Here is a 23,821-nt window from a genome sequence, read left to right on the forward strand (position 1 = left end):
AGCCCGTTTCCGCCACTAAAAAAAAAAAAAAAAAAGATCCATAACTCAAAATTTCGAGTTATTTTCTCGAAATTTCGAGTTATTATCTCGAAATTTCGAGTTATTTTCTCGAAATTTCGAGATATTAACTCAAAATTTTGAGAAAAGCAATTCGAAATTTCGAGTTAGCGCTGCCAATCAGTAATCTACGTGAATGTCCTCGTAAGTGGATTTCAGGCCCTTGTAGAGCAAAATCTAGTATTTTGGTCTAGACAACCCAAAATGTGACGTCCACATGTGTGGACACCAGGTCCTAGGAGGTTAATGAATGATTTGCTTCCTAGTAAAGCTTAATTTAAGACTGGTTTGCCCTTATTTAAGTGGATTCGGGCCAGTGATTCAGAAATCCAAAGTTATCAATGGATTCTGCCAAAAATCAGCAGATTCTGAATGCAGACGTCTTGCAGTGAAGTTCGACTCACAGGAGGAACATCAGCTGAAACCTCTGGAACAGCCCTGCAGTCTCTCAACCTGAACAACATGCCGTGTGAGCCCTGTCTCACAAAAGTGGTCTGCAAGAAGACGGGCTGACAATTCATGTGTGAAGGATGACTTGTAGCTGACGACATCTCTCAGGGATGCCCCGACTTTTATATAAAACTGTACATCAACTAATGGCTACAAAAAAGTCTCTCAGAAAGTCAGACCCACTTTAGTGTCTCCACTCACATAGAAATGTGCTGCTGGATGGGGCAAAGGTTATGTAATGCACGGAAAACGTGCTAACCTTTGGTTTAGTTCCTTCATGCTTCCGTGTAAAAGCTCCGATGAGCTCGGCTTTAGAGGCAGCAGCGGCTGGAGTGTTTTCCACGAGGTTCACGTTTTCACATCTTCAGTTTGAACGCGCTCTCTGTTTAATAGGTTTTGGGGAAACCTTGCAGCCATAACAGACGCAGTTAAACTCTGCATTCTCTGCAGCTTATAATATGCAAAACAGTTCACATGTACTTTATTCAGAGGCTCTGTCTATAATTGAAACAGCAATTTAAAAATAGAGCCTTAAGGTTAGTTGTGGTTCTGTTACCTACTGCTTGATAGTTTCCTCCTACAAAAACACTGCAGGGTCAAATACATCAGTCCCAGCAGCTGATCAGTACTCGGAACAGGTTTCTTTTTAGTTTTCCACTTGCATGATTTAATTAAGTAATGAAGTTTCAAGCTGATTAAATCTTCCACACTTTTACCTCACCAGTTTCCATTAGTTGATCTACACCTGTTTATCTCAGTGAACATCATATTTAAATTACCCGCTTTTGCTGTTATGGTTTTTATAATGAAGGCAGCAGCAGCAGCCTGCAGCAGCCAGCATGTCGGTACCATTAGCTCAATAATAAAAAAATATTGTTTGGTCTGCTTTAGAAACAGACCAAGTTTGCATGCATTCTTTAAATCCACATATCTCAGATCTGTTTGCCATGTTGTAAGCTGCATGTGGCTTATCGCCTCTATCCTGCACACCACAGCTGTATTTTGTTCCAGTTCTGTGTCATGTATGCTCTTATCATCAGATGTGTATCTTTATATTGTTTTTCCTCTGCAGAGGCTCAGAATAGCACCCTGCACCGACTTTAGTTTAACATTTGCCTGCTCTGTAGCCTTTTCCTCTCAAGGACAGCAGGACAAATGAACACACACACACACACACACACACACACACACACACACATGCGCCTCAGCTGTGATAATCAGTGAAGTTCACATGATGGTAAATCTACTTGTTGCCTTTCTGCATGCAGAGGGAGGATATGCTGTGTAACAATAATAAGCCAAAAGATCCTTTCTGTTGAACCAAAAGTACAAACAAAGTAACTTTTCACTGGAATATAATGAATATAATGTAACTCTGATGTAAAATGTAAGAGTTTGTGACATCAGGTATGTAAAAATACTGCAAAAATGTTAATGTCTGAGCGTTTTACTGTCTTATGGCAGCTCTATGTATGTATGTGAAATATTTATCATCATCAAATATAAACTATTTTGAGTCCATGGTGTAGTGCTGTGTGCTTTCTGTCTCTGTGAACTCTGTGAATGTGAAGCATGTGAAGAAGAAAGAGTTTGACAGGCAGAATAGAAGCCTGGTAGTCTGAGTGATTAGCTTTAACATGGCTAAGATCTAACATATAACATTTCCAACAGCTTAGCTAGAAACACCAGACGTGAACCACATATATGTTCTCTACATTCCCGTACAGTAGATATATCTTTTCTACAGAACAGGTCCCAGTCGAGCTGTCTTGCAGTGAGATAAAGTGCAGAGGGAAAACCTTGAATTCTTTTATTTAAAAGGATTGAGCACCAAATAAATAATGAAAAAGACTGAGGTAGAGTTCAGACTTTTCTGTTGCTGAACGCACGGAATTGAAGATCTGGGGGTTAATTAAGACTCGTGTCCCTCCAAGGCTTTAATCCCCTCTACCTAATTCAACATCACACACGCAGATGGTTACGGCATCGCTTGGTTCAAGATAACTCACAGCAATAAAGAGGAGCGCTGCAGCGTGGATAGTAAAATATTAAGGAAGCTGGCTATAGTTTGAGTGTTGGACAAGGACAGAATGTGTGCTGCACCTGTCGGTCTCTAGCATATCGAGACTATCTCTCCACACGTTACATGTTCCATATGCACGGGGTACGACCCCCTTGGTCGTGGCGTGTGGATATTTCTTTAAGACACTCCGGCACACCCGGCTACGCCCCACAGCTCACGTGTAAAACAGCTGTGCTTTCAGTGGATTCATGTTTTGGCCTGGCTTGTACATCCATTAATAATAGATAAACTGGAATGCAGGCTTGAACTTGAACGCTGTATCTGATCCTGATACCTGTAACGTGTGTCTCATTGGTATCACATAGCATGATGGCAGTCATGACTTTGTCTATGGGTTTTAAAATGTTTCATCATAAATCTCATAATGGATCTATCTGACCACCTGCCATCAGCTACGTCTTTCCATCCACCCATCCATCAGCTGATAATTCCAACATGTCTGTCTTTACAGTGGCTTGTGTTTTAATGATGGATGAGGTGGGCTGAAATAGTTCACCTGCACCCCATGTCCACGAGGTCTGCTCTGCTCCGGTCTGCTCCATTTATTAATGACGGCGTGTCGTCATGCAGTAAAAGGAAGTGCACTTTTCATCCCCATCAAGTGTTCCAGATTTCATCTACTAGGCACAGAAGTTATTGGCAGCGTAGGTGACGAATATTGAATAATAATGAATACGCCATGTTTCTTAAAACACTGATTCTTGTTTATGTGTTACAGGATAACTGTCCTTATTGTTTCTACCCTCATGTTGTTCATCCTCTAGTTCTTTACATATGCTTCTCCTGGCTGTTACACAGAGTTCCTGCTTTATTTTGGTAATTATTTTCTTTGCTTTTCTTCTATTGTTTTACTTCCTGTCTTTGTCCTAGTTCTCTGCTGAGGTTAGTTTCATGTGTCTTGTGCTAGTCATTCAGTTTCTATTTAAACACATCAGCCGCTTAATTAGCCATACACCTGGTTAATTGCTTGTTAAATATCTAATTAGCCAATTACATGGCTGTGACTTTAAACGTGGCATGGTTTTTGGTGCCAGACGGATTGGTCTGAGTATTTCAGAAACTGCTGATCTGCAGGGATTTTCCCATGCAACCATCTCTACGGTTTACAGAGAATGATCTGAAAAAGGAAAACTATCCAGTGAGCGGCAGGGCTCTGTTAAAAACCTTCAAGGAGATGGTCTACACCAGCAGACCACAATTGGTGCTTCAACAGGAAGGCAGGAGGAAGGAAGCCAAGAGTAACAGTAACCATTCTAGCCAGAACGGGAAACTGAGACTGGCACAGGCTCACCAAAGTTGGACAGTAGAAGAGCAGAAAAAATCTGCCTGGTCTGATCAGTCGCAATTTCTGTTGCAACATTCACATGTTAGAGTCAGAATCTGATGTAAACAACTCTGCCTTGTAGCAATAGTTGTTGGCGTAAGTGTGTTGGGGATATTTTCTCGCCACACCTCGGACTCTTTAGTACAAACTGATCATTTTCTAAACACCACAGCCTGCTGAGTATTACTGCTGAACATGTCCATCCTTTCATGACCACAGTGTACCCATCCTCTGATGGCTGCTTTCAGCAGAATAACACGAAGCTCAAATCATCGCAAACTGGTTTCTTGAATATGACAATGGCCTCCATAGATCTCAAATGGACTCCATAATCACCAGGTCTCAATATTTCTTCATATTTCTGACATCTTTCCTTCCACTTATCCAGTTTAGGGTTGCAGCGGGGCTGGAGCCACATGCATGTCTTTGGACTGTAGTAGCACGCACACGCAGGAAAGCACAAACTCCACAGCGTTTTCAGCCAATCAGTGGATTTGACCTTCTTGCTGCGCTATCAACCCTTGTGTAGCTGTGTTTTACTGCAGCGGTCTCCAACCTTTTTTGCGCCACGGACCGGTTTATGCCCAACAATATTTTCACGGACCGGCCTTTAACGTGTCAGAGATGGACGTTACTGTAATCCAATTACTTTTTTCAAGTAACGAGTAAAGTAAGGGATTACTATTGCAAAAACGGTAATTAGATTACCGTTACTTTCCCGTAGGAACGCTGCGTTACTGCGTTACTAAAACCGTGATTTTTTTTGTGAGAATGTCTCATGACAGTGACGTAAGCGAGTGCGACGTTCGTGACAACAGCTGTGTGCAGATCAACAATGGATCATATATCGAGTGCAGAGAGAGTATGAGCGTGCAGCGTTTAAAGCGTGGAAGTACTGACCTTACTTTGAGTTTGATTCCATAAAAAGTGACAAAAACATTAGTGTCCGCTGTGCGTGGGAAGAAAACTTCTTTTTACAGCGAAACAAACCCCTAAACTTCCGAGCAAGCACCGAGTAGCTACGAGGTAATGGGAAACTCACAGAGAAACTCGCGGATTCTTCCACTGACCGCGTCACACCTGCACCAGGGTAAACCTCCGCCTACACCACTCCTGCTTTATAGGTGAAAATAGAGCAACAGGACCGCTGAGTCTTTGACTTTATTTATTTTCTGCTGTGTTTTATTTGCATCTATTTGAAAGACTGAGTGTAAACACAAAAAATATTTTATTTTCTGTGCTGGAATGTGCAGAAAATAGGTTTAAATATTAAACTAATTTCTTCCAGTCAGAGAATGTTGCAGATAATTAAATTTTTGCTTGATGCATAAAGTTAAAAGATTAAAACTAATAAAACAAGTTTTAAAAAGAGACTTTTCCATTTGATTACATTTTGTATGATGGATTATGTAGAAAAAGTAGAATTGGGCTGAAAGATCTATCGCTTTATCACCTATTCAGGTTGTAAATCGTGTTTTAAAAAAGTAACTAAGTAATTAAGTAATTAATTACTTTTGAAAATAAGTAATCAGTAAAGTAACGGGATTACTTTTTTGGGGAAGTAATTAGTAATTAGTAATTAGTTACTGATTACTTTTTTCAAGTAACTTGACCAACACTGGTCGCGGATAAATACAACAAAATAAAACTAGTACCGGTACCGAAAAAAAGAAGATTTATTCATAACACACGTGAAAAGACCCAGGAAAACCGAGTAAACGATAAAAACGATAACAAAATAACGCTGAAAACCGATAAAAACCCTGAAAACCAGACATTTCACACCTGAGCCTCAACTCTCGCGGCCCGGTACCAAACGACTCACGGACCGGTACCGGTCCAAGGCCCGGGGGTTGGGGACCGCTGCTTTACTGTATGTCTATATTGGTTGAGCAGCATAAAGATGCAGTTGTACAGTTCTCTCCCATAGTTCTCATTCTGAAATTAAAGTTTGATAGATCCTAAATCTTTATTTCTTGTCACATTTTGATGTATAATGTAGCCTAATGATTTGGCTTAAAATAACCTACAGGTTCGACTGTTCATCATAACACTTAAATGCTTCCTCAACCGTAGCCAACAGTTTGATGTAATGCACGATCCAAACTACCATCAGCAGCTGCAGTGAGCGTCTCCTTTCCAAAGTTATCCCTTATTTGGATAACGGCGTGCACTTTAATCAGCAGCAGCCAGATGTGTTTGTTTTGAAAAGCCTGTCTTACATCAGCTCAGCATAATCCCTAAAAGGACATGTTGGAAAATGGACAACATCCATGTGAAGGTTCCCCACTGATTACTACAGAGGATTCATAGGACGTTTTCTTCATCTTTTACCTTTTCTTACGACATAAATTAGGCCAAAAAAAAGCAGAGCAGGAGAGAGAAAGGGATACAACTCGCTTCTGAAAATTCAAGCTCAAAGCAGGCTGATGGGCTCATAATAATAAGCCCAGGTATGTGACACAGGAGTTTTGAGAGCTCTTCCATTTGAGAATGACAAAAAAAATTCAGCTTCTTATCCTGTTATCAAGACTAATAAAAGCATTTTACTGCATTTTAATGACCCTTGGCACTTCTTTGGTCAAAGAGTGGAGGATAATGCACCAAGACAAGAGTCTTCAATGACAGATGGACAGACAGAAAAAAATCTTTCTGTATTTTGTAGAATTTAATAAGCAGATGGTCGTCCAGTCTGGGATGCTCTATAGCCTGGAGATTGAGCAATAAATTGGAGAGAAAATTCAGAGTAAAATGGAAAAGAGGAAGAGAACGATTCTCTGCTGGCTGCCCTGTCATCACTCACAGAGCTGATGACATTGAAAACACAAGAGTAAAGTGCACGATGTATGAGGCACCTGAGGAAAAGACAAAGCACGAGTCAAACTGTATACTTTTGGGAAATGCAGCATATCCAGATGGCTTGGGTTTAGGGGCCGCCTCATGTTCCTGCAGTACGGGACAGTCAACCCCCCAGGTATGTAATGACAGGCCGGGACAGGATCAAACCCTCAAGATGGAGAAGGTTGTTCCAAGGTCACAGACTGTGGAGAACAGAGGAGGTGTAGGGGGGAAAAGAGAAGGACAAAGTGTAAAAAACACTCAGGAATCTTTAAAAATTCAGGTGTTGGAGAATTTAATGAAATCAAAAGCTGACCTTCTTCCACCCTTCGTTTAAAAAGATTAAAAAATCATCTGAAACGTCCATGTGAGGTTTAAACTTGTACTCCGTGACAGATTGGAAGTTTCGACCTTGTGTTTATGTTTGACGGTGGAGGCATCTCGTGGATCATCATGGATCGAGTGAATCGTGTCTCCTGATATGGCAGAACAACATCGCTGAAAAAGAAGTAGGAGATCCTCAAAATGATGATTATACTGAACACTGTATCCCAACTTCTGTGCAGATTAGATATGGAGACAGCATCAGTTTGGTAAGACTCTACCATGTAATCCAGATTGTGGTTACTCTTTGGGTGGCTGATCGAAATAAAATAAGCAGGAAATGATTTAGTACACTTAAATTCTATGTAATAACTTTGGGAATTTTTAATATTAACACATTTAAACAGTTTGCAGTGCAAACAATCTATTAATCAACAAAATCATCACATCAGATTTTCAGTGCAAAACTAGTTGCTGCTGCTTATTTTGACTGTTTTGAACAGTGCTGCTCAAAAGTCTTGAACCACTGCTTTTTCATATTTTCCAAGGAGCCAGACTATGGGTTAGTTTGTTAAAGTGGTCTTGAGCAAAGGTTTGCTAGGTTTTCTGCAGTTCTTCTTTGGACACTGGCTGGTTTTCGACTCATTTTCAGTTCAGCTCTTTTGTGTTCCTTTGTTAATATCACTGATCTGTGAATCATTTAAGCATAAAGAGGAGTCAAACTTATAGGATGAAACGGTGTCTGTAGCACCTTAGCAAATAAACTATTTTAAATTGCATGCTTAGGCACTTTGTCACAAAATCATAGGGTTTGTTTCCATTTCTTTAGTAAAATTTATGAAAAATTCCAACGATCAAAGAGTTTGACGGGCATAAAATGCCAAGTGCCACTCAGCTCAGCATGACCAGGAAGAAATGACCCGAAAGACTGAAGCTCAAAGTCCTGATCTCATGGACTCATCTGGAGTATAGACCATGTGCACGTTAGCATATGCTACTTCCGGTGCGGAAACTCCTGTGGGGAGCTTTGTTTCCGGTGTCCTATTCGCGCCTTGTTTATGGTCCAAAACAAGTTAAGCAAATGAATGAATCAAGCGGCGATTTACATTTCTATAGATGTCTCGGGCATTTACCCAATATATCTGTAAATGATGTTCATCGACTTGTCGATATTTTCCCCGCGCCTCAGAGCAAAAGAGAAAAGGGATTCAAATGTTAGGTTTCTCAGCTGTCCCTCGGTGTTATGTTCTAAAAATAACCAGTGAGAGGTGAAATCAAGTAGCCAATTTTATTTTTTGACGGTGCAAAACGTTTCGTGGACATCGTGGACATACAGCACTGCACTTCAGAGTCACACTGCTAGCGATCGATGCAGCGATTCTGTACTGTACAGGAGAGACGTCACGGAGGAGATCGTCTGCAGCGATCAGGACGCAGGACACAATGTGATGTAAAAAAAACAAGCATGCAAACTTGCACTAAAAAATCTGCGAAACAGCGAGGTGAAAGGTGAACCGCGTTATAGCGAGGGACCGCTGTAATTTTGAAGGTAAGTCACAACATACCCTTCGTACATACTAATGTATAGAAACCGTTACCAGCAATCATTCATTTTTTGTGTGGCTTTTTCCACGGTTTGTTAACATGCTGTGTAGGTGTGTACTTGACCAGCTGATCTCGACATAACGGGAAACATCTGGTTTGACTATTCTTCAGCTGTAGTTTGAATGCTGAACATTTGCCTGTTTAAATCATCAGACCAGTCATTATACAGAGATGTGCTTCTGAATGTGGACGATGTGTCTTCTGCTGCAGTGATGCAGTTCTGCTTGTGTTGAGTGATGTAAACAACTGATCGATCTAAACTCTTTAAACGTCAAAATTGATCATTAGATTCTTCATGACACAACAGTGGTGAGTGTTCCCACCTTCTGCTCTTTGTAACTTAACGCGATCTTTCGTTTTTTCGAGTTTTGGACATGATTTTGGAGGATATCTTCACAGTAGCGATAGACCGCAAAGTAAAGCTACCGGAAATGTACAACCTCACATCCGGTCTCAAACCAGGAAGTTAGCATTTTCTCGTGCACAGGGTCTATTGCAGCAGCCTGGAGGTCAGAACCAAACAGACCAAAGTGCAGGTCACTCAGTAAATCTTGAAAACACTCTGATGGATGCTTTATGCACTGATCTCTATATGAGACGGGATGCTGCAGTCTGTTTTGTAATAGAAAGGCTTATTTTTATCAAAGTCTCCTTCGGGATAAACATTGCCCTTGCTCACCAACTGTTCCCCTGTGGAGTTCATGTTTTTCTTTGCTCTCACTGACATTTCAACATCTGAAGATCGAGTCCACAGATGGCCAAATAGCTCTTTTTTGCATCATCTCCTTCTCACTCAGATTTATTTTGGAATCATGAGCCCAGCATAGGGGGCAGGTTCTTTTTGTTGGTGACGCCAGTTTTTATCCTTCATATGGTGTTTTGATGCCTGCAAGCTACACATCGCGCGAGTGTGCACTCATGTGGGTGTGTGCTGTCTATCATGATGGAGAATGCAGTATAGCAAGTGTCATGTTAGTAGAACGAGGACATTAGTTACAGTGGAGCCAGACGATAAACAGATACTTCATGAAAGGGACGATAACAGAAGAAAGTGAAGTATTCAGCAAACACACAATTTCGATGCACAAGAGCTGGAGAATGTCAAGTGGAAAGTTGTTTTCCTCAGACAAAAATTTTTGACACTGGCTTTAAAATGTGTGACTCAGATTGTTCAGATTTTTTTTCACACATCCCAAAAGACATGAATTAAGGCAGCTAAACAGAGCAGCAGCAGCTTCCAACAGAATAAAGGGCAAACGTAGAACTCGCAGTCAAAAGCAAAGAACTAAATGCTCGGCTTAAAGCAATGAATAATCAGTAACAATGAGTTTTAAGGAAGATGGCACATCATATCAGTGCTAAGAAGAAGTCAGTTGTTCGTTATTGAAAACTCGTTATTGTTTCTGTTTCTTCTTGTTAAGGGATTCGTTCTTAGGTTTGGCGTCTCATGTTTAGTGTAGGTTTAGTTCTGTGTCTACTCTGCGTCTTTGTGTAGTTGTTTCATGTTTCCCGTTTTCTGTTTTATTGTGAAGGTCCGTGTCTTATGTGAGTATATTCAGTTTTGCTTCCCTTGTCTCGTCTCGTCAACTACTTCCAGCTGTGTTCCCCACCTGTGTGTAATCTCCCTCTGTCATCCTGTGTTTCCCCCTGCATCTGTCTACGTCTCCCTGCATCTCCGTTTGTGTCTCTAGGTGTTTTATTCTTAGTTTTCCCAGTTAGGTTTTTTCAGTTCTGTTCTCGCCATCCTTTGCCTTTTGTTGTACGTCATCCTCCTCAATAAAAGTCCACTCACATCACTAGTGCCTGCGTCTTGGGTCCTTTAATAAATTACACACGGCTCGCCCCGCTGGCCGTGACATCTATTTTTTAAGTCAGTACTATAAGAGATTTCTTACTGGCTTTTACTGACTGTCTATATCAATACAGTTATAGTTATGGTACAGTTTTTTGACGCCTGTCAAAGTGGAAAATTGCAGGTCACCAACAGATATACAGATTCTTGTGTGATATGAAGAAAATTACCCCCACAAAGAGGAAACAATACAGTAAATAATGGGATCAAAATGGGTGAAATTGATGGAAAGTGATTGTCAGAGACCTTTGTTCATGTTTCCAGTATTTCCTGTCATGTTGATGGATGCACTTCACTGAAACCCAAATGACTACTAAACAAAACGTCAACTAAATAACAGCTTATACAAGGACAGGACAATACATGAGAATAAAAAGACTTTTACATAAACGTCAACTTCCTTTTACTCACATACAGTTGGCAGAGCGTTGAGAAGGTCACGCCGCAGTAAAATATATTTCTAACGACACCGCTTTTGACAAGCCATGCCACTTTTTTCCGTCATTACTTTTCAGGACTATTAAAAACACATTTCTGAAGAAGAAAATGAGATTTAAGCTCTGCAGTAGTTCTGCTCTACTGGTATATTGTAACATAATTGAGTTTTTTAGTAAAAGTCTCTCTCTGACTTTGTAATGGGCATGCACAGATATGACAGAAAGCAAAACATCACTGACTCTGCAACTTTACCATTGCATAAAATCCCCCATTGTCATTAAATTGTTGGGTTATGCTAAATCATCCTCGATCAGAACTGAGACTAGGACAAACAGTCCGTCCATCCATCCGTCCGTCCGTCCGTCCAGTTGTCCATCCATCCATCCAATCTCCATCTGTCCATCCATCCATCCATTTGTCCATCCATCCGTCTATTCGTCCATCCATCAATCCATCCATCTGTCCATCCATCCATTTGTCCATTCATCTGTCTATCCATCCGTCCATCTGGTCCTCCATCCATGCATCCATCCATCCATTATTCGTCTATCCATCTTTCCATCCATCCATCTATACATCCATTCGTCCATCCATCCATTCGTCCATCCATCCATTCGTCCATCCATCCATTCGTCCATCCATCCATTCGCCGTTGAGATGGTGGTGGGTCTGGAGCCTATCCCAACTACCATAGGGCAATAAGCGGGATGCACCCTGGACAGGTGGCCAGTCTGTTGCATATTGGATTGGATGGTTATTAGTAATTAAAAATAAGTGATTAGAAAACATAACTGACTTCAAGCGGTATTTAAATTATCAAGCAAAAACACCCAACATTTGTTGTAACGGTGTTTGTGTAAACTCTCTAAATTGCATTTCTTGTGTTGAGGATAAGCTGGGCTTATAGAAATAATTCAATAAAAAATGAACAAGTAATAATAATAACAAAATACTTTTAGTTCACTGCAATCAGGAATGCATGCTATGCTATGCTTTCAGAAAGCCATTGTGGCTGCTTCCCCCTCTTCCACCAGCACCAGCACCCCGAGCCACTTCTGAGCCACATTAAATGACTCCATAAGTTAGTTTAATAGAGAGGAGTGCAGGCCCACAGTGAAATATCCACCTTGTCAGTGTGCCACAGCTGGCCCTCAATTTAGGACTGAATAGCTAGCATTTCGTGTTGTTTGCCCATATGTTCTCTGGCTCAGAGGAGTGTGTGTGCGTGCTTGTGATTGTACGGGTGTGTTTGCAGTTCCACAGGCTCTTTTGCCTCATGATTGCTTCGGCAGCACTCTACTGCTTTCTCTCCTCTATTTGCAATCGGCATGGAAGGTCACGCATGCAGCACGCTCATACAAACACACACACACACAGATACATTCACGCCAGCTGTTTTCTCCTCTCTAAGACAAACTGCGAGAGAAAAAGCAGCAGACGGGGGAAGATTTCCTCAAACTTTCAAATGTGTTTTTAACCCAAAGACCTCTCAGACTTGCTCAGTGTTTTAGGGTCAGATGAAGACAGCAGGGCTTTGTGCATTCACACTCAGTTCCTCCATTCCCTGAGCAATTAGCTCAGGATTAGATTGAGGTCAATACCTTCACCTTCGTTGCAGTCCCTCTTTGTGGAACATTTTAATCAATCCAGCCCCTCTACACACAAATCAACTTTCTTTTTCACCTCCCTCCCTCTGTTTTTATGCCTCAATTGAGATTCAAATTAAACCTCATCTAATCTGGCAGTTAAGCAGAACATTATTTTCTGCTCTCAGGTGAGGTCGTTACATTGTCTTTTTATGCTGAAAGACATGAAACAAAGGGGCCGCGTGTACTGTACCACTGAACATCATTATTAGCCCCCAAACTCTCTTTTGAATAGGTGATTTAAGCCAGAATAGAAAGGAGGATGATGATGAGGAGGAGGAGGACAGTGCTAGATGTGACAGTGCTGAAGGTGATGATGATGATGATGATGATATGGGTCAAAACCCTCATGGCCATCAGCAACAAACTGATTTCCTCCCACCGTTACTTTTGAAGGAGGCAGAGTGGCTGTCTGCGATACTTTACAGTCCATAGGTTTTACACACCATTACTGACTCTCACTGGTGGGTATTGAACTCATTTGCATGTTATGATACTGCATTAGCGTGATGACCTCAGGCTTTATAGCACATCGCAGAGCATGTGGCTGATGAGGATTTATCCAGAGGTCATCTGTGTGATGTGCACGCCAAGATAACATCAACTTCTGCAGAGCTTCCTGACATTAAGTCACCGATAATCATTAGTCGCGTGCTGGAAGTCAGAGCAGATACACAAGTTCATTAAACTACTCTTGTTTTTAATTTCATAAATTAAAAGGTTCTCCCTGGATAATGAGGAGAGATGTTCAATGTCACTCAAAGTGTTCAACAGAAAACATCAAATTTACAGAATATTAATTCATCGAGACAGCTGAGTATGTGATATTAATCTGCTTTGTTTAAAATACATTAGTTCCAGAAACAATTGACCTTGTTATAAACCCATCAATAATGAAATAACTGAAATAATCACATAAGGCATGACTCTTTACTTTGGCCTAGTCTAAACTAACAATAAATACTAACAGAAATCATTGAGATTCTTATCCCAGTGTCTTTGTTTTCAGTATCTCTGCTTTTACAAAACAATATGGTTGCTACACACTTACCTCAATAAATGTCAAGGACCCTGTGGTTCAGTTATAGCACAGTATGGCACTGCGAGGTAGCGGCTTCCTGTTATGATATGATGGCATTAGAGAATCTCCAGACTGCTTTCCTTTAGTAACAGGTTGAAGTAGGTTGTGATAACTGTGTCCTGCTGCTCTCTGCTGCCTGTAATGCTGTGGCTTTGTTTTGACATTGTAAAGTGAAGTAAAATAAAGCAGCAGTGTAGGCATTCCTATAACGTTGTCCTCTGTTCTCGAAGCCAGCTAACTGTGTGCTGCCAGTACCTTTCTATCTTTATCATATCATACAGCTTTATTGCAACTGAATTTTTTCCAGTAGTGGTTTAGCATGTTTTTGGCAGCAGTGATCAGAATATTGTAAGGTCTGAGAGTGGCCTCCTCTATGCTCTGTACTCAGGCCTTGGAAAATCTGGCATGTGATGGGAGACTTTGTCCAATTGCCAGATGAGGTGATTGTTGTAAAGAGTGATGCATGAGGTTTGAATACCACGTTTTTATATGCATTCAAAACGCGCTCATGTTCAAACATCTTCTAGATTTCTGCCTACTGAGACTTTCAATTCTAAAATCTATTTGAAATATTTGAAAATACAAATACATTTTCTTTTTTGAATAAATGTAAAAAAAAATATTTTGAATCAGCTGTAAATTTCTGTTACCAGTGTGGGGAATGAAGCTGTATCTACAGCTTTGTTGTTATGTTGGCAGGAAAACATACCAAACAAAATACAAATAAACAGATACAAGTTGCCTTTGTGTCATCAAGATGATGCTTTTTGAATGCAAACTTTTATACATGTCATATAAAGACATTTTCATGATTAATGGGACTAGCAATGATTGCTGCTTCAGCAGGGTCATTGTGAAAGCCAAGCCACTGTCACTGGACACTTGGAGAGTTAAATAAACTGAGCCGTTGTAAAAAGACAGAAACCCACCTGTGCTGCTGTGACAGTGTTTGCACTTGATCTCTAATCACACTTATGAAAGTATTAAACATGAGATTATTAGAAATTTTTCAATGGCTTAAATTCTATTTATTATCTTTCTGGCTGTGTAAAATTACTGTACTCACTAATGATACATTGGCATTCATAAACACATTATTTTGGCTTCGATGTATTCTAATGTAGCCATACAATGAATAAGGCTGAAAAACCGCCGCCTGGCATCAAACCACCAGAGAGGCAATAAGGTAAGTATCACTGCCAAGAAAGCTGGTGAGTCTATTAAAGGGAGACAAACTACAAGCGTAGTACTAGCGCTCAAATTTGCTAAATGTAATGTTCTGTGAGGCAAACCAACAGAGATGTGTAGTTTATCTTTCCTTACCAAACTATTCAACTCTGGAGCCATTAAAGCATTTTAGGATAGGATATGTTTCTGAAGGTGGTTGGCGTGCATATGTGATGTTTCACAGTGTAGTGAGTTTACAGTATGTGGCAAGGGGTGAGTGACATTTTTACACAAATTTTGTCAGTCCTTCAGAAATCCAAAGGTGTGCTCCCCTGCTTCACCCCGAGAGAGAAACCTGATGGTTGGAGGATGAGAAAACAGAGTAGGAGATGTGAAGGAGGGGGAGGAAGGAGCAGTAAGGATGAATGTGCAGAAAGTGGCTCGGAAGAAAAGCAACAACAAGACAAAGACGGAGGAAAATAACATAAAGATGAAATAAAGCGTTAAAAGGCTGTGAGGATATTTAGCGTGCACGGCTCAGGTGATGAAAATCTTTTGGCCTCTCCATCACAGTAAACCTTTATTCTGACACAATGAAATAACAATTACCTCTTTCACACCTTTCTTTCAAACACTGTCCTCCACAGACGTATGCACGGCCGTCATGTTTGATGCTGTCGGGAAACTGATTTTACAGCAACATGTGCCACAGTCTGTATTTCCTGTAATGTAAATCTAATGCACGTGTGTGCAAAACTATTTCTGTGTATACTCTGTATAACGCCTGTAGAGCTTTCTAAAAGGCCAGATGTTAACTGATGCATCTTGGATTAGATACATCAGATAACATCAGATTAGAAATGTAAAGAAATTAAGTCGACTCTAATTATTATTTTTACATTTCTAGTGGGTCAAATAAAAATGTGAAATGTAGAGGAAACCAAAAATACATCAATAAGAGAGGGAAGATTAGACTTAATGCACCAGGAGACAAGAGTATCTGAACCCTCTGCCTGAATATTAAAATAGAAAGAAACGCTCAAAAACATCTTACTTTACTGTTATTTGAGACGGACTGAATCAAATACATTATTACACAAAACCCATATTTATTTTCCCCGTTACATTGCTTGTTATCCCTGAAATGTGGCAAAGAATGACAAGGTAAGGTTACAATGTTTCTTTTTGTGTCATCAATACGAGAGCTGGAAGAGAGGCAACCAATCTGAAGGTGAAACCTGGGAAAAGAGGAATGAAGGCAAATAGGAACGGGGAAAAGGAAAAGCAAAAGAAAAGATGTGGAAAAAACACAAGCACCCAGAGAAATGGCTCCACGGACAAAATATACTTTTAAATGACCATGTGGTAATATACACGGTAAAATGAAGTAGGATGGAACAGGATAATTACTGAAAAAACAAAACAAGATAAAAAACAGTCAATTTCATAATTTCACAACATTTTAAGTGGAGATATCGTCTGAATTACAGGAGCGGGACCACTCCTCCTTCACGCCCCTTCCAACCTCAGACTATGTATGCCTCCTTCTCCAATACCTGCTGTTGTCATTTTCATGTCCCCCCCCCCCTTTTTTCCCCCCTCTCTTCTCCTCTTCTCTCCTCCACCTTCCTTCATTCACCTCTCGTTAGTACATGGGGTTCTGCCCGGCCCGGGAGCCTTCGCCAGTCCCCTTCGAGGCCTTCCCCAAACCGCAGCACCAGTTCATACTCCCTCTACCTCCGCTCATCGTTCAGAGGATGTGGTCCCAGCTACTGAAAGTGAATTTTAAATGTAAGATGTCATCATGAATATGAATATGAATATGAATGAATATTCTTTATTGTCATTGTCACAAGTACAATGAAATTGAAAGATGTCTCCGGTCAGTGCAACATCACGAAAGATAAATACTTAAAAACTATAATAGATAGGATATAAAAGATAGAAATACATATAAAATACAGTATTCTCATACAGTAAATACACCCAAGCAATCCAGGCCTAAGGCCCCATACAGACACTCAACATACGACCTAGTTGATATATCACTCAAACAATCAATCCATCAGTCAATTTGTTAGCGCATCCAACAAAACATGTCTGAAAGCATTCCAACATCAAGGGCACAAGTGACAACAGGGGCAATGAAAGTCATCTACTTTTAGTAGCATTGAGACATGATATTGCAATTGGGTAGAAACTGTGTTTGAGTCTGTTAGTCCTTGTGTATGTTGTTCTATACCATTTACCTGAAGGCAGCAGTTCGAACATGGAGTGTCCAGGGTGTGAAGTGTCCTTTATGATGTTATGGGCTCTTTTGAGGCAGCGGGAACTGTGTAGGTCTTTCAGTTTGAGGAGAGGGCAGCCGATTGTCCTTTGGGCAGCGTTGATTACTCCCTGGAGTGCTTTCCTCTGAGCCACTGTGCAGCTAGCATACCATGTGCCTATGCAGTACGTTAGTATGCTTTCGATGGAGGCTCTGTAGAAAGACACCAGCAGTCTCTGTGTGATGTTGTTCTTCCTAAGCACTCTCAGAAAGTACAGTCTCTGTTGTGTCTTTTTCAGTAGCTCAGAGGTATTCACACTCCAGGATAGGTTTCCCTCTATGCTGACTCCCAAGAAGCGGAAGTCTGCCACCCTCTCCACATAGTCGTCGCTGATGATTAGTGGTTGGATTTCTGTCTTGTGTCTTCTGTAGTCAATTATGAGTTCTTTGGTCTTTTTCGTGTTTAGGAGAAGGTTGTTATCCTTGCACCATGAAGACAGCCGCTCCACCTCATCTCTGTAGGCAGACTCATCTCCCCCAGATATGAGCCCCACCACAGTAGTGTCATCTGCGAACTTTACAATGGTGTTGCTCTGGTGGGCGGGGGTGCAGTCGTGTGTATAAAGCGAGTAGAGCAGTGGACTAAGCATGCAGCCCTGTGGCGACCCAGTGCTTAGATTTAGGGCTGGAGATGTGTAACATCCCACTCTCACTCTCTGTCTGCGGTCGGTGAGGAAGCTATTGATCCACTTACAGGTGCTGTGAGGAAGCCCTAGGTCTTTTAGCTTGGCGTCCAGTTTGTATGGAAGAATGGTGTTAAATGCCGAGCTATAATCCACAAAGAGCATACGCACATAGCTTCCTTGCCTCTCCAGATGTGTTAATGCTACATTGAGTGCTGTTGCTATGGCGTCCTCTGTCGATCGGTTTGCTCTGTAGGCAAACTGGTGTGGGTCAAGGCTGCTGGGTAGGGCTGCTGTGATGTGGTAACGCACAAGTTTCTCAAAGCACTTCATCACCACCGGGGTTAGTGCCACTGGTCTATAGTCATTTAGGCTAGAGATATGAGGTTTCTTGGGCAAGGGTATTATGGTGGAGGTCTTGAGGCAGGGTGGGACGTTTGACTGTTCAAGGGATTGGTTAAAAATCCTGGTGAAAATATAGGCAAGCTGGTCTGCGCAGTCTCTCAGCACACGTCCTGGTACACCATCTGGGCCGGCTGCCTTCCTCGGGTTAACAGCCCGCAGAGTGCGCCTCACTTCATGCTCCTCCAGAGTGATGATGGTACTGCTGCTGTGGGCTGTATGGTGTAGCTGTTCCTCTGAGGCATAGGGTGCAGTGACCTCAAAGCGTGTGAAGAAGATGTTCAGCTCCTCCGCCAATGCTGGGTCACCTTCAGCCATACCTGATTTGGACTTGTAGTTTGTCAGCTGCTGGACACCCTGCCACACCAGCCGGCTGTTCTTACTCTCCAGGTGGTTCTCGATCTTCTTCCTATAGTCCGCCTTGGCCTTCTTAATGCCTTTTTTCAGGTTGGCTCTAGCCCTGCTGTAGCTCTCCCTGCAAAACTTTCCCAGTTAACTCCTCACACTAAGACAGCTATTTCCTGTGTATTAGGAGGTTATCATTAATATCCAAGAACATAATAATAATTCCAGGTTTTAAATCCTTGTTTGGTTTTGGTGACATTGTGATTTCACAGAGGAACCTCTTTTTTTACACTCAATACTCTGAACTGGCACAAAGAGTCCATCCATATAATGCTCTATGAATCAGGTGTTGACAGAAGTCCCACTATAATAACATTCATAAACTTTTGTTTCGTAAAACTGAAAATTTTCCTGCATGTAAGTGTTGAGAAAACGGAGCCAGAAAATGGGCCTTAGAGACATTCAGTTGTGGTCGTTTCATGGTCTCATGGTCATTTTGGACTCTTAACGCTTCTTTTATAGAAAAAAAGAACCTGCCCACACGGAGGAACAAAATGTTTTATGATTGAGATATTTGGTCACAATGACAACCTGTATGTTTGGAGGAGTGAAGGTGCGACTTTTAACCTGAGAACACTGTCGAGCATGGTGGTGGTAGCATCACACTCTGGGGTTGTTTTGCTGCCAGCTGGAATAGTGATGATGGAGGACCCTACCTCCCAGTTCTTGAACTTCACATGAAATCAAAAGCTCGATGGTTAAAACAACACAACAGGACAATAATCCCAAACACATGTAAAAGCTGAGTTTGGCTAACGTTAAGTTTCTTGGACAGCCTTCCCAAAGCAACGATCGCAAACCACTCAACATTTCTAACTATGCTTAAAAGCCAGTTCTGCCAAGAAGAGTGGTCAAATATCCAACCAGAAGTATTCCACAAGCTTGTTGGTGTTACCAGCATCATCTATTCAAAGTACAGTTTGTTTGTGTCTGTTTGGGCCTGTTTGGATATTTACTTTGTGTGTGGAAGAGAGAAAATCCAAAATAAATTCAGTGTTTGAAAACACAAAAATGACCAAAAATGCGAAAAAGCTGCTTTACAGATCACATACTGTACACATACATGTGCTTGTACAATATTATTTATACACGGACACACAAAAGCACACTTAGTCACCATTACAAAGCCCCCCCCACACACACTCCTATCTGCTGCTGTAAACAACTCCTCAACCTTTTTCCAGTCTCAAATCCTCTGTGTGATTTACCTGCCCACATGAACGGCTTGCATGGAAGCATCATGAGGTCAGACACGCACAATTGCACACTTACTGTCTTTCTTTTCTCTCGCTCTCCACTGATGTCAGCGACGTGCAGCAGAGAAAGAACGAGCGGCTGAGTGAAACGGACAGAGTGGACTTCTCCCTCCCACACACCTAGCTTTCTATAACAGTCTCCTCTGCTGTATCACTGCAAGCCTTTGTGGACCTCTTGTTCCCAGTGTGAATCATTAACTGGCTCTACAAGCCCAGACAGGCGAGTGAGAGGAGAAGAGAGCATTTCTCAAACACTCGGCTTAAAAGCAGAGAACTTCTTTTGTTTTTTTTGCTGCACTTTTCGCTCTCACTTTCCAACAAGTCATGCAAACACAATGAAATGTGCAGGGTGTTTTGGTGAAGTGGGGTAGTCATCGTGCTCGATCATGAGACACATTTACATTTACGTGGCCTTTTGTCGTGCTGCTTCCTTTGCTTTGTCTCTTTTAAGAACGTTGAGCCAAAAGAGAAATCTAATGCTGGGCAATTGAGAAGATGGAAATCAATAAGAGATACCACAGGTGAGTGTGTGTTCTCATGTATATTTGTGTGTGTGTGTGTGTGGAGCATTGGAGCATTAGGGATTATCCTTTTACTGCTACTCTGCTTTAAAGCATCAGGCTCTGATTTCATTAAGCTTCTCCAGCCAGAGTCTGATCGTACTGAGGAAAAGGCTGAAAATGCTTATGATATACGGTAGTTTGAATAAATCCCTGAAATGGAAAACATTTAATGGGACATCCATGCAAGTAAATGACAGCTCCAACGGTCAGTGTGCTGAGCTGCATGTTGGGAGTCATGGTCAAAACCATAAATTATGCATTTGCTGTATGTTACAGTGAGACACTTATTCAGAGAGTGGAAATCCTTTCATTATCTGATTATTATGGATACCCTTGTTCTTTGCAGCATGTGATGTTTGACTGTTCTTCCCTCTTCTGAGCAAGAATTGGTAACTTGGCTGTTTGGACTTTTAAATCATCAGTTTTTTAAAAATCATCCTGCTGGTAGTACTGTATGTGCAACGAGCCACACACTGGATTTAAACATATGTGCATGTGGGTGACCATCACTGCATATTTTTTGGTTTGTCGTTTGACCTGGATCCTTCACCTCCCAAACTAATGATCCAAAGGCTCTGCTGTTTGACTCGGGCATGGCTCATAGTGTCATCGACTCACTTATTTTGTCTTTTAACAATCAATGCAAATCTATTTTAGATACAGTGGCACCTGTGAAACAAAGTGTTGGCCATTCTTCAAATTTCTGTCCTTGAATAAATGAAACTAATCAAACTTTTAGGCGATATTGTTGCAAGTTAGAATGTTTATGGAAGGCTTCCAAGCTTGAGGTTCATCAGGTTCATCTCAAGGAATCAATTTTCTCACTTAGCGACATGATAAAAAATGCCAGAACTGAATATTTAGCAAATCTTATAGCTTCAAAAAAAGAACAATCCTAAAATGTTGTTTGATAAGAATATTGTCTGATATTCCTCGTGTACCAGTTTCTACTAAATCTGATTGTAATGAGTTTTTGAACTATTTTGTAAATAAGGTCGCTGCCATCAGGTCTAATATTTCCCCATCATCCTCTCATCACGCTGACACTTTGCTTACCTCTGATACCTCTACCTCTTTTGCTCCTGTTACCTTACCATCAGTGCTCTGCTCGGGCATAGGAAACTGACTTCAAGCCACCTTCATGTACTTTCTCCTTCAATTTTCATTGGTGTGTTTGACTCTATTGGTATTGTGGAAATAATTAATACTTCTCTTTAAACTCCAATCATCTCTCCTGCATTGGCAGAAAACTGAAACCACTATTTCTGAATTCCTTCACAGAGAAGCCAAAATAAGTGAAGAACTCACTACAATGCAGGACTGTCAGAGGCACACTTATCTTTACTGGTAAATTATACTGGGTTTTTACAAAAGCTGGGAAAATGGAGTAACTACTGCTCTGCTGAGTAGTCTTTCAATCTGAGCTGGTTGAGCCACAGGAAAGTGAAATAAACCAGAATTATCCTTCACGCTTAGTTAACGTTGTATAGAAATTTCACCAGTGGCAAAAAGAATTTATCATTATTTGCCATATTTCAGATATAAACATGAATATCTGGCAGTGGCAGAGTTTATGAAACTATAATAGATTGGATGATTTTCTGCCCTTAATATAAAGAAGGACTCATACTGGAAACACTTGTTAACTAAATTTATTGATAAAATTATTGTTTCTCTATTTGGACGGACTTCAAAGGCTGTGTGAAGTCTTTAAACTTTTCAAAAATTTATTAACATCAATGCAAAATAGAAATTATATTAAATTCAGTTATCACAATAAAAATAAGAACCTATTTCTATATTTTACATTTGTGCACACAGTTTGGTATACAGCGCTGTCACAAACCTTTTCCCTCCTTGCTGATTTCTTTTTTCAGTATTTTTTTTTAGTCGTATTTTGAATTTTTATTTTATTTTTTGCATATTTGTCACGCTGTTTCAGATCAAAACTAACTCATGTAAATATGAAATGGAGTTGTTGAAATATAATTTTATTTATTAGGATCTACCTCGGCTCAGTGTTCATGGTTCAACAATAAGGACAACAGTGGGCTAAAATGGCATCCATGTGAGAGTCCCAAGGCAAAAACCACTGCTGACCAAAAAGTGCACAAAGACTCATCTGACATGTGCAAAACAAAAAAAACCCCAAAACATCTTAATGATCCCCAAGACTTTTGGGAAAATATTCTGTGGACTAAGAAGACCAAAGATGAAGTTTTTGGGAGGCTGGTTTCATGTTTCATCTGGCATAAAACTAATGCAGAACACCACACCAACAGTCAGACACGGCGGTGGTAGGGTGATGGTTTGGGGCTTCTTTCCGGTTCAGAACCATAGTGGCCATGAAATTTGCTCTCTCAACTGCACTCAAGATATGAAGCAGAACAATGACCGTAACTCACCAGCAAGTCCACCTCTGAATGTCTTTAAAAACCAAAATCTGTCATGTTGAGGCTGTGTGCAGGCAGGAACGCTGGACCCAGAGTGCAGACTCCGGAGACAAAAAACAGCTTTAATGCTGAACTCAAAGTAACAAACTCAAAATACAATGAATAAACTCAGGCAGACAGAACACACAGCATGAATGAGGGTAGATCGCAACACAGACAGATGAAAACACAGGGCTTAAGTACACAAAGGGAGCAATCAGTGAATGCGAGACAGGAGGGAAACACAGCAGGGACAAATCAGGCCTAGCGAGACAGGGGAAGCAAAACAGGAAACATAACACAGAGACGCGGACTTGACGAGGGGAGACAGCAACTATGGATCACAGACAGAAAACCAGAAGACTAAAACTGTAACAAAACCCACACAAAGAAACTCCACTTAAAATAATCCAATAACCTATAAAACAAAGAAAGCTAGAATCTAAAGAAATAAACTAAATCAAAGAACCAAAAACACAAAACACTGGGTCGACGCCCCAGGCACCCTAACAAGATGATGGTTTTGGAGTGGTCCAATAAATGCCTAGACTGATTGAAATTCTTTGGTGTGATGTTAAACAGGCCGTTTGTGCTCTTAAAGCAATTCTGCAAAGACGATTTGGCCAAAATTCCTCCACAGCAATGTGAAAAGCTTGTTGCCTGTTATCACAAAACACCGATTTGAGTCCTTCTTGCCAAGCTTATCAGTTTTAAACAGACTGATTCACATAAAGCATTTTTGTACTCAGTCACTCAAAGTGCTTTATTCAACATGCCTCATTCAGGTTGATGTTTTCTATCTGACATTCGTCAGTATCTTTGTCCAATGAAAACATCAGAGAGCAATGTAAGGTTCAGTATCTTTGTCCAAGGATGTGTTACCATGCAGACTGGAGCAGCCAGGAATCAAACCACCAACCTGTCCGTGAGCAGATGACCTGCTCCACCT

The 23,821-nt window shown here is 41.0% G+C and overlaps 1 long non-coding RNA gene across 1 annotated transcript; it reads left to right on the plus strand.

Moving 5' to 3' along the window:
• Positions 1 to 205: 205 nt before the first annotated feature.
• Positions 206 to 21,876, plus strand: LOC120729433. Its single transcript, XR_005694936.1, has 3 exons — positions 206 to 535; positions 10,117 to 10,123; positions 21,865 to 21,876. It is a non-coding gene; the product is annotated as an uncharacterized LOC120729433 (long non-coding RNA).
• The last annotated feature ends 1,945 nt before the right edge of the window (positions 21,877 to 23,821 follow it).

The sequence above is a fragment of the Simochromis diagramma genome, unplaced genomic scaffold, assembly GCF_900408965.1.
Source record: "Simochromis diagramma unplaced genomic scaffold, fSimDia1.1 OVJJ01000293.1, whole genome shotgun sequence".
In the NCBI taxonomy this organism is placed as follows: domain Eukaryota; kingdom Metazoa; phylum Chordata; class Actinopteri; order Cichliformes; family Cichlidae; genus Simochromis; species Simochromis diagramma.